General features: G+C 43.4%; 1 non-coding gene and 1 pseudogene across 1 annotated transcript; both read right to left on the bottom strand.

The window, feature by feature from the left end:
• Positions 1-576: 576 nt before the first annotated feature.
• Positions 577-649, bottom strand: TRNAW-CCA (transfer RNA tryptophan (anticodon CCA)). Its single transcript has one exon. It is a non-coding gene; the product is annotated as a tRNA-Trp (tRNA).
• Positions 650-6,800: 6,151 nt separating this feature from the next.
• Positions 6,801-6,969, bottom strand: LOC145516627 (small EDRK-rich factor 2 pseudogene; annotated as a pseudogene).
• Between the last annotated feature and the right edge of the window lie 1,271 nt (positions 6,970-8,240).

Raw genomic sequence — 8,240 nt, 5'->3', positions numbered from 1 at the left:
GACCATTCAGGTATGACCTAAATCAATTCCCTTATGATTATACAGTGGAAGTGAGAAATAGATTTAAGGGACTAGATCTGATAGTCAGAGTGCCTGATGAACTATGGACGGAGGTTCGTGACATTGTACAGGAGACAGGGATCAAGACCATCCTCATGGAAAAGAAATGCCAAAAAGCAAAATGGCTGTCTGAGGAGGCCTTACAAATAGCTGTGAAAAGAAGAGAAACGAAAAGCAAAGGAGAAAAGGAAAGATATTCCCATCTGAATGCAGAGTTCCAAAGAATAGCAAGGAGAGATAAGAAAGCCTTCCTCAGTGATCAGTGCAAAGAAATAGAGGAAAACAAAAGAATAGGAAAGACTAGAGATCTCTTCAAGAAAATTAGAGATACCAAGGGAACATTTCATGCAAAGATGGGCTCAATAAAGGACAGAAATGGTAGGGACTTAACAGAAGCAGAAGATATTAAGTGATATTAAGCGACCCCGTGGACTGTAGCCTACCAGGCTCCTCCGTCCATGGGATTCTCTAAGCAAGAATACTGGAGTGGTTTGCCATTTCCTTCTCCAGGGGATCTTCCCTGACCCAGGGATCGAACCCAGGTCTCCCGCATTGGAGGCAGACGCTTTAACCTCTGAGCCACCAGGGAAGTCCAATGATATTAAGAAGAGGTAGCAAGAATACATAGAAGAAGTGCAAAAAAAAGATCTCACGACTCAGATAATCACGTTGGTGTGATCACTCACCTAGAGCCAGACATCCTGGAATGTGAAGTCAAGTGGGCCTTAGGAAGCATCACTACGAACAAAGCTAGTGGAGGTGATGGAATTTCAGTTGAGCCATTTCAAATCCTGAAAGATGATGCTGTGAAAGTGCTGCACTCAATATGCCAGCAAATTTGGAAAACTCAGCAGGCCACAGGACTGGAAAAGGTCAGTTTTCGTTCCAATCCCAAAGAAAGGCAATGCCAAAGAATGAGCAAACTACCGCACATTTACACTCATCTCACACGCTAGTAAAGTAATTCTCAAAATTCTCCAAGCCAGGCTTCAGCAATATGTGAACCATGAACTTCCAGATGTTGAAGCTGGTTTTAGAAAAGGCAGAGGAACCAGAGATCAAATTGCCAATGTCCGCTGGATCATCGAAAAAGCAAGAGAGTTCCAGAAAAACATCTCCTTCTGCTTTATTGACTATGCCAAAGCTTTTGACTGTGTGGATCACAATAAATTGGAAAATTCTGAAAGAGATGGGAATACCAGACCACCTGACCTGTCTTTTAAGAAACCTGTATGCAGGTCAGGAAGCAACAGTTAGAACTGGTTATGGAACAACAGACTGATTCCAAATAGGAAAAAGAGTACGTCAAGGCTGTATATTGTCACCCTGCTTATTTAACTTATATGCAGAGTACATCATGAGAAATGCTGGGCTAGATGAAGCACAAGTTGGAATTAAGATTGCTGGGAGAAATATCAATAACCTCAGATATGCAGATGACACCATCCTTGTGGCAGAAAGTGAAGAACTAAAGAGCCTCTTGATGAAAGTGAAAGAGGAGAGTGAAAAAGCTGGCTTAAAGCTCAACATTCAGAAAACTAAGATCATGGCATCTGGTCCCATCACTTCATGGGAAATAGATGGGGAAACAGTGGCAGACTTTATTTTCTTGGGCTCCAAAATCACTGCAGATGATGGATGCAGCCATGAAATTAACAGACGCTTGCTCCTTGGTGACTGCAGTGACTCCATTCTTGTACATTGTTACATTTCAGCTTTTTGAACCTTATTCATGTTCACCACCAGCAGCAGTTGTGACCAACCTAGACAGCATATTAAAAAGCAGAGACATTACTTTGCCAACAAAGGTCTGTCTAGTCAAGGCTATGGTTTTTCCAATAGTCATGTATGGATGTGAGAGTCGGACTGTGAAGAAAGCTGAGCACCGAAGAATTGATGCTTTTGAACTGTGGTGTTGGAGAAGACTCTTGAGAGTCCCTTGGACTGCAAGGAGATCCAACCAGTCCATCCTAAAGGAGATCAGTCCTGGGTGTTCATTGGAAGGACTGATGTTGAAGCTGAAACTCCAATACTTTGGGCACCTGATGCGAAGAGTTGACTCATTTGAAAAGACCCTGATGCTGGGAAGGATTGGGGGCAGGAGGAGAAGGGGACGACAGAAGATGAGATGGCTGGATGGCATCACTGACTTGATGGACATGGGTTTGGGTAAACTCCGGGAGTTGGTGATGGACAGGGAGGCCTGACGTGCTGCAATTCATGGGGTCGCAGAGAGTCAGACACGACTGAGCGACTGAACTGAGCTGAACTGAAGCAGCTTAGTGCACTGGCACTCACAACCTGTGTCTGCAGATGGAAACCACCTGGTGCTCAAGAGACAGATATCCCTGCCCTCTCAGACCTCAGAAATCTCTTTTTATTTTGTCCCACAACCTCTGAACTGAGCCAAGTGGATGAAGAGTTCCTTCCATGATCGTACTCTCTGTCTTACTCAGCTGATTCCTCAATTTTGGACCCAGCCATCTCATTAAACAGGAACCCAGCCTTGTTACCACCACATAAGCTCAGGAAATAAATATGCAAGTATATAATGTGCCTAACACTATCAGTCATCACACAAGCAGGTTTTTTTTTAAATAATTAGCACAATGTCCTTTTCCAAATAAAGAAATGTCATCACAGAGCAAATCTCCCCTCTTGTCTGCAGGACTTGGAAAGTTATCCTTTGACACACATTCATATTGAACCCATATCTCCAGAGAGAGTGTTCCCGGATATCCACTTGGATGAGGTGTGTTTCTGCCAAAGCTGTACAATTCCCCAACCAAGGCCTGAGTCCACTCACAGGAACACACACAAGGATGGTACTGATGCATAATGACTTTTTTTTTAATTAAAGAAATTTTTATTTAATTTTGGCTCTGCTGGGTCTTCATTGCTGGGAGGGCTTTTTCTCTGCTTGAGGCAAACAGGAACCACTCTCTAATTGCAGTGAGCGGGCTTCTCATTACAGTGGCTTCTCTTGCTGCAGAGCTCGAGCTCTAGGGCGCCTGCACTCAGTAGCTGGGGCTCCTGGGGCTCTAGGGCACAGGCTCAACAGTGGGCACAGAGGCTTAGTTGCTCGTGAGATCTTCCCAGAGCAGGGATCAAACCTGTGTCTGCCGCCTTGGTGGGAAGATTCTTATCCACTGACCTACCAGAGAAACTCCATCACTGGTTTTCAAAATTTCTACAAGGAATTCTGAGGGCAGTCAAGATGGGAACACAAGTCCTGGGTGAAGGTGATGAGCCACCAATTCTATTGTCTGTTGTGACACGTATCGTTCCTTGGGTACAAATGGCTCAACAAGGTCATGTGACCTTGGAGCACCATGAAGGTCAGTTTGCAAAGACAACTTTCCCCATGGACACTTCCTCGGCCTCTTGAGTAGCTTCATCTCTTCCAGTGGAGTTTGTCCAGCACCCACTTTTCTGAGATTCTACTGACAGATAGGAGGAGCGCAGCTGGATTTCAGGTTGGTTTGAAATAAACATGGTGTTCAGCTAAACCCCCAGAGAAATGGAACAGCAGTCAAAATATGTAGTGATGTGGCTTTAGACAATGGGGTAAAAGTTCTTTAATTTTTTTAAAAATTTCATTTCCATGTTATACTGAGCTATCATTCAGTTATAATATTAGATGAGTTTTACGTTCACAACAATGCATTTCAGCTCCTGCATACCATATACCTGCTCAGCACCAACACGTTATCTTCCCTCCTTTACTGTCTCGTGACTGTTTTTCCCTTGGGCCCTCCCGCCTGCCAATTCTCCCGGTATCCACCACTCAGTTCCGTGTATCCTTGTATGTGTTCTTGTGTGATTTGTTTTTTCACTTGTTTTCTTTTTGTTTCTTGGTTTCTTCCTACTTCACACATGAGTAGAGTCAATAGGTGTTTCTCTTCTCTTAGTCTGTCTTCAGCCACAGAGGGAACAAAGTTGATATATGACTTGGATTGGTCAGGAAAAATCTTCACAAGGTCACATGACCTTGGAGCAGTAACAAGTCAGCTAAGAAAGGGACCCTCAGCCACCTCCGAGGCTGTATCTCCTCCGGTGGACGGTGTCCAGCGCCCACCATTCTGAGCATCTACTGACTGATGGGAGGTACCCCAGCTGGATTTCAGGTTGTTTGGTTTTATTTGGTGTTCAGTGTATCCCCCAGAGAAACAAGACGTAGACAAAATAGGTACACATGTGGCTTTATGCACTGAGGCATGGATAATTTTTCATGTAATTATTTTTCCGCCCATGGAATTTTCCAAGCAAGAGTACTGAAGTGGGTTGTCATTTCCTTTTCCAGGGGATCTTCCCGACCCAGGGATCGAACCTGGGTCTGCCACATTGCAGGCAGACGCTTTACTGTCTGAGCCACCACGGAAGCCCTTAATTATTTTTCTAGAGTATCATTCATTTGGTTACAATATTATGTGTTTTATTTATATAAAAATATATTTCAATCTCAGCATGCCATAAAACTGACCTGCACCAAAGACTTTGATTTTTTTTTTACCATCCTGTGGACTGTTTCACTCATCAGCCACCCCCCTGCTGGTGCCCTCTGACACCCACGGCTCTCTTCTCTGAATATGTGTTTATTTGCATGTCATTTGCTGTCTTAATATTTTTTTTACTTATTTACTCTTTTACCTTATATTTAGTGTTCCATATATGAGTGAATTCATCAGGTATTTCTGTTTTCTAAAGGTGTCTACAAGACATTATTAGATCAAAGGTGATACATAACCTTGATTGGATTAGGAAAAACCTCATCAAACTCAGGTAACCTTGGGGACGAATCAAAGGCAGCAGGAAAGGGAAGTTACCCCACTGGCCCTCCTCAGTCACCTTCAAAGTTGCAGCGTGCCCAGCACCCAGCATTCTTGGCATCTCCTGACAGGTAAGAGGCATGTGACTGAGGTTCAGGTTGATTTAAACTTGATGTTCAGTTTGTCCATCAGAAAAATGGGACAGTAGACAAAATAAGTACCAATGTGGTCTAGGCCATGGGCATGAATAATTTTTTAATTTAATTATTTTTGTAGGGTATCATTTAGTCAAAATGTTAGATAAGTTTTACGTGTTGAAATATATTTGAAATATACTTGAATTGAAATATATATTTGAAACGAAATATATTTCAATTCCTGTATACCTTAAAATTGGTTAGCAACAACAACTTAGGGGTTTTGTTACCATCCTGTGGACCCGTTTTCAGCTATCCCCTTGCCACTATCCTCTGACATGCCTTGTTCTATTCTGTGAGAATGTTTGCTTTTGTGTCATTTGCTTTCCTTTCTTTTTGTTTTTACTTATTTGCTTTTGAAATTTGTGTTTAGTGTTCCACATCGAAGTGAATTCATAAGGTATTTCTCTTTTCTAAATGGGTCTTCAAGACACTGATAGACACAGGGTGATTTTGTTGTTCAGTCGCTAAGTTGTGTCTGACTCTTTGTGACCCCCTGGACTGTAGCCTACATAACGTTGATTGGTTAAGAAAACCTCATCAGAAAAAAAAAAGAAAGAAAGAAAACCTCATCAAGGTCTTGTGACCTTAGGGTAGTGTAAAGTCAGCAGGAAAGGGAAATTTCCCCACTGACCCTCCTCAGCCACCCTGGAAGCTGCATCTCCTCAGCTGGAGTGTCCAGCACTCATGATTCTGAGCATCTGCTGACAGACTAGAGGCTCACCGCTGAATTTCAGGTTGTGTGGTTTAAATTTGGTGCTTGGCTAGTCTCTCAGGGAAACGGGACAAGACTAAAGTCATGTGGTGATGTGGCTTTAGGCAGCTGGGGATCGATTCTCTGATTTCTTTCGAATTTAATTTTAGTTTTTTAAAATGTTGGTATTATCCCATTATAATTCTAGAGTATTTGCTGCCCCATTTTGTTTGAGGCTTCTCTTCTGATTTCCTTTACTCCTGACTGTGTATCTTTGTATTTGCTATCATGTCAACTTTGTCTTCTTTAAAATTCTGTTTACTTGTTTTCTTTTTGTTTATTTATTGTGTTCCACATATGAGTGAAATTGTGAATTATTCTTTCTCTTAACGTGTCTTCAGATGTGGTTAGACCAAAGGTGATAGACGATGTCACTTGGCTAAGAAACCCTCAACAAGGTCCTGCGACCTTGGAGCAGCCTCAGGTCAGCTGGGAAAGGGAAATTCCTTCTTGACCGGTCCTCAGCCACCTTCAAAGCTGCATCTCCTCCAGTGAGGGCATTCCTCCCCCACCTCTCTGATCAGCTCCTACAGAGAGGAGAGCACAACTGGATTTTAGGATACTTTGGTTTTTAAATCTGGTGTTCAGCATATCACTCAGAAAAAAAGTTCATAGTAAAGTTATGTAGTGATTTGGCCTGGCAATAGGGTAAAATGTCTTTAACTTTATAATTTTAGTTCTTAAATTCAGTTAGCGTTGATGTTAATATTAGATGTTCCATTTGTACTTTTTCTTTTTTTTTTTTGCAATTACGAAGGTAATTTTAAAACTTTGGGGTGAACCCCACAGGAATAAAAAAGACTGGGAAAGGATAACCCCCTCACCCTTTGGGAGTGACCCAAAGGGAGAGAGGCTACCTGAGGGGAAGGAAGCACAAAAGGGACCCTCTGCAGAGTCATGGCAAAGGGAACGCCATCGGTCCTGGGGCCTGTGAGCACTCCAGCAGGAAACTCCAGCGTGAGGGGACTGGCTTCAGGCACACAGGCAAAGGGCGAGAGGGTTGCGCCCAAAGCCACAAAGCTACTTGGGTTCCTGCTTCCCTTTTGCCTTTTTCACCTTCTGCTGCATTATCTGTGGGTCCCTCTGTATGGGGGATGATCGCCCCATCAGCGCAGAGCTTTCGCTTAGCTGACTTGCTCTGCTTTCTCATGTTCTGGCGGGCGAGCTCCTGCTGGTTACCTCGCGTCATGGTGACTGCAGCAACTCCACTCTTGTACATTATTACATTTCAGCTTTTTGAACCTTATTCATGTTCACCACCCAGATTTGCCTCTCCCACTGTCACTACACATTTGACCACCATTACGGTCCTGCCTTCTCCCCTGAAGCTTCCTCCCTCAGTTCAGTTCAGTCAGTCAGTTGTGTCCGACTCTTTGAGAATCGACCCCATGAACCACAGCACGCCAGGCCTCCCTGTCCATCACCAACTCCCGGAGTTTACTCAAACCCATGTACATTGAGTCGGTGATGCCATCCAACCATCTCATCCTCTGTCATCCTCTTCTCCTCCTGCTCACAATCCTTCCCAGCATCAGGGTCTTTTCCAATGAGTCAGCTCTTCGCATCAGGTGCCCAAAGTATTGGAGTTTCAGCTTTAGCATCAGTCCTTCCAATGAACACCCAGGACTGATCTCCTTTAGGATGGACTGGTTGGATCTCCTTGCAGTCCAAGGGACTCTCAAGAGTCTTCTCTAACACCACAGTTCAAAAGCATCAATTCTTCGGTGCTCAGCTTTCTTCACAGTCCAACTCTCACATCCATCCATAACTATTGGAAAAACCATAGCCTTGACTAGACAGACCTTTGTTGGCAAAGTAATGTCTCTGCTTTTTAATATGCTGTCTAGGTTGGTCACAACTGCTGCTGGTGGTGAACATGAATAAGGTTCAAAAAGCTGAAATGTAATAATGTACAAGAGTGGAGTCACTGCAGTCACCAAGGAGCAAGCGTCTGTTAATTTCATGGCTGCATCCATCATCTGCAGTGATTTTGGAGCCCAAGAAGATAAAGTCTGCCACTGTTTCCCCATCTATTTCCCATGAAGTGATGGAACCAGATGCCATGATCTTAGTTTTCTGAACATTGAGCTTTAAGCCAACTTTTTCACTCTCCTCTTTCACTTTCATCAAGAGGCTGTTTAGTTCCTGTTCGATTTCTGCCAGAAGGGTGGTGTCATCTGCATATCTGAGGTTATTGATATTTTTCCCGGCAATCTTGATTCCAACTTGTGCTTCATCTAGCCCAGCATTTCTCATGATGTCCTCTGCATATAAGTTAAATAAGCAGGGTGACAATATACAGCCTTGACATACTCCTTTCCCTATTTGGAACCAGTCTGTTGTTCATTGTCCAGTTCTAACTGTTGTTTCCTGACCTGCATATAGATTTCTCAAGAGGCAGGACAGGTGGTCTGGTATTCCCATCTCTTTAAGAATTTTCGAGAGTTTGTTGTGATCCGC

The sequence above is a fragment of the Giraffa tippelskirchi genome, chromosome 8 (assembly GCF_054371585.1).
Source record: "Giraffa tippelskirchi isolate mGirTip1 chromosome 8, T2T-mGirTip1v1.2.pri, whole genome shotgun sequence".
NCBI lineage: Eukaryota > Metazoa > Chordata > Mammalia > Artiodactyla > Giraffidae > Giraffa > Giraffa tippelskirchi.
The sequence above is the reverse complement of the archived record's forward strand: the minus strand, read 5'-3'. Positions and strand labels throughout refer to the sequence as shown.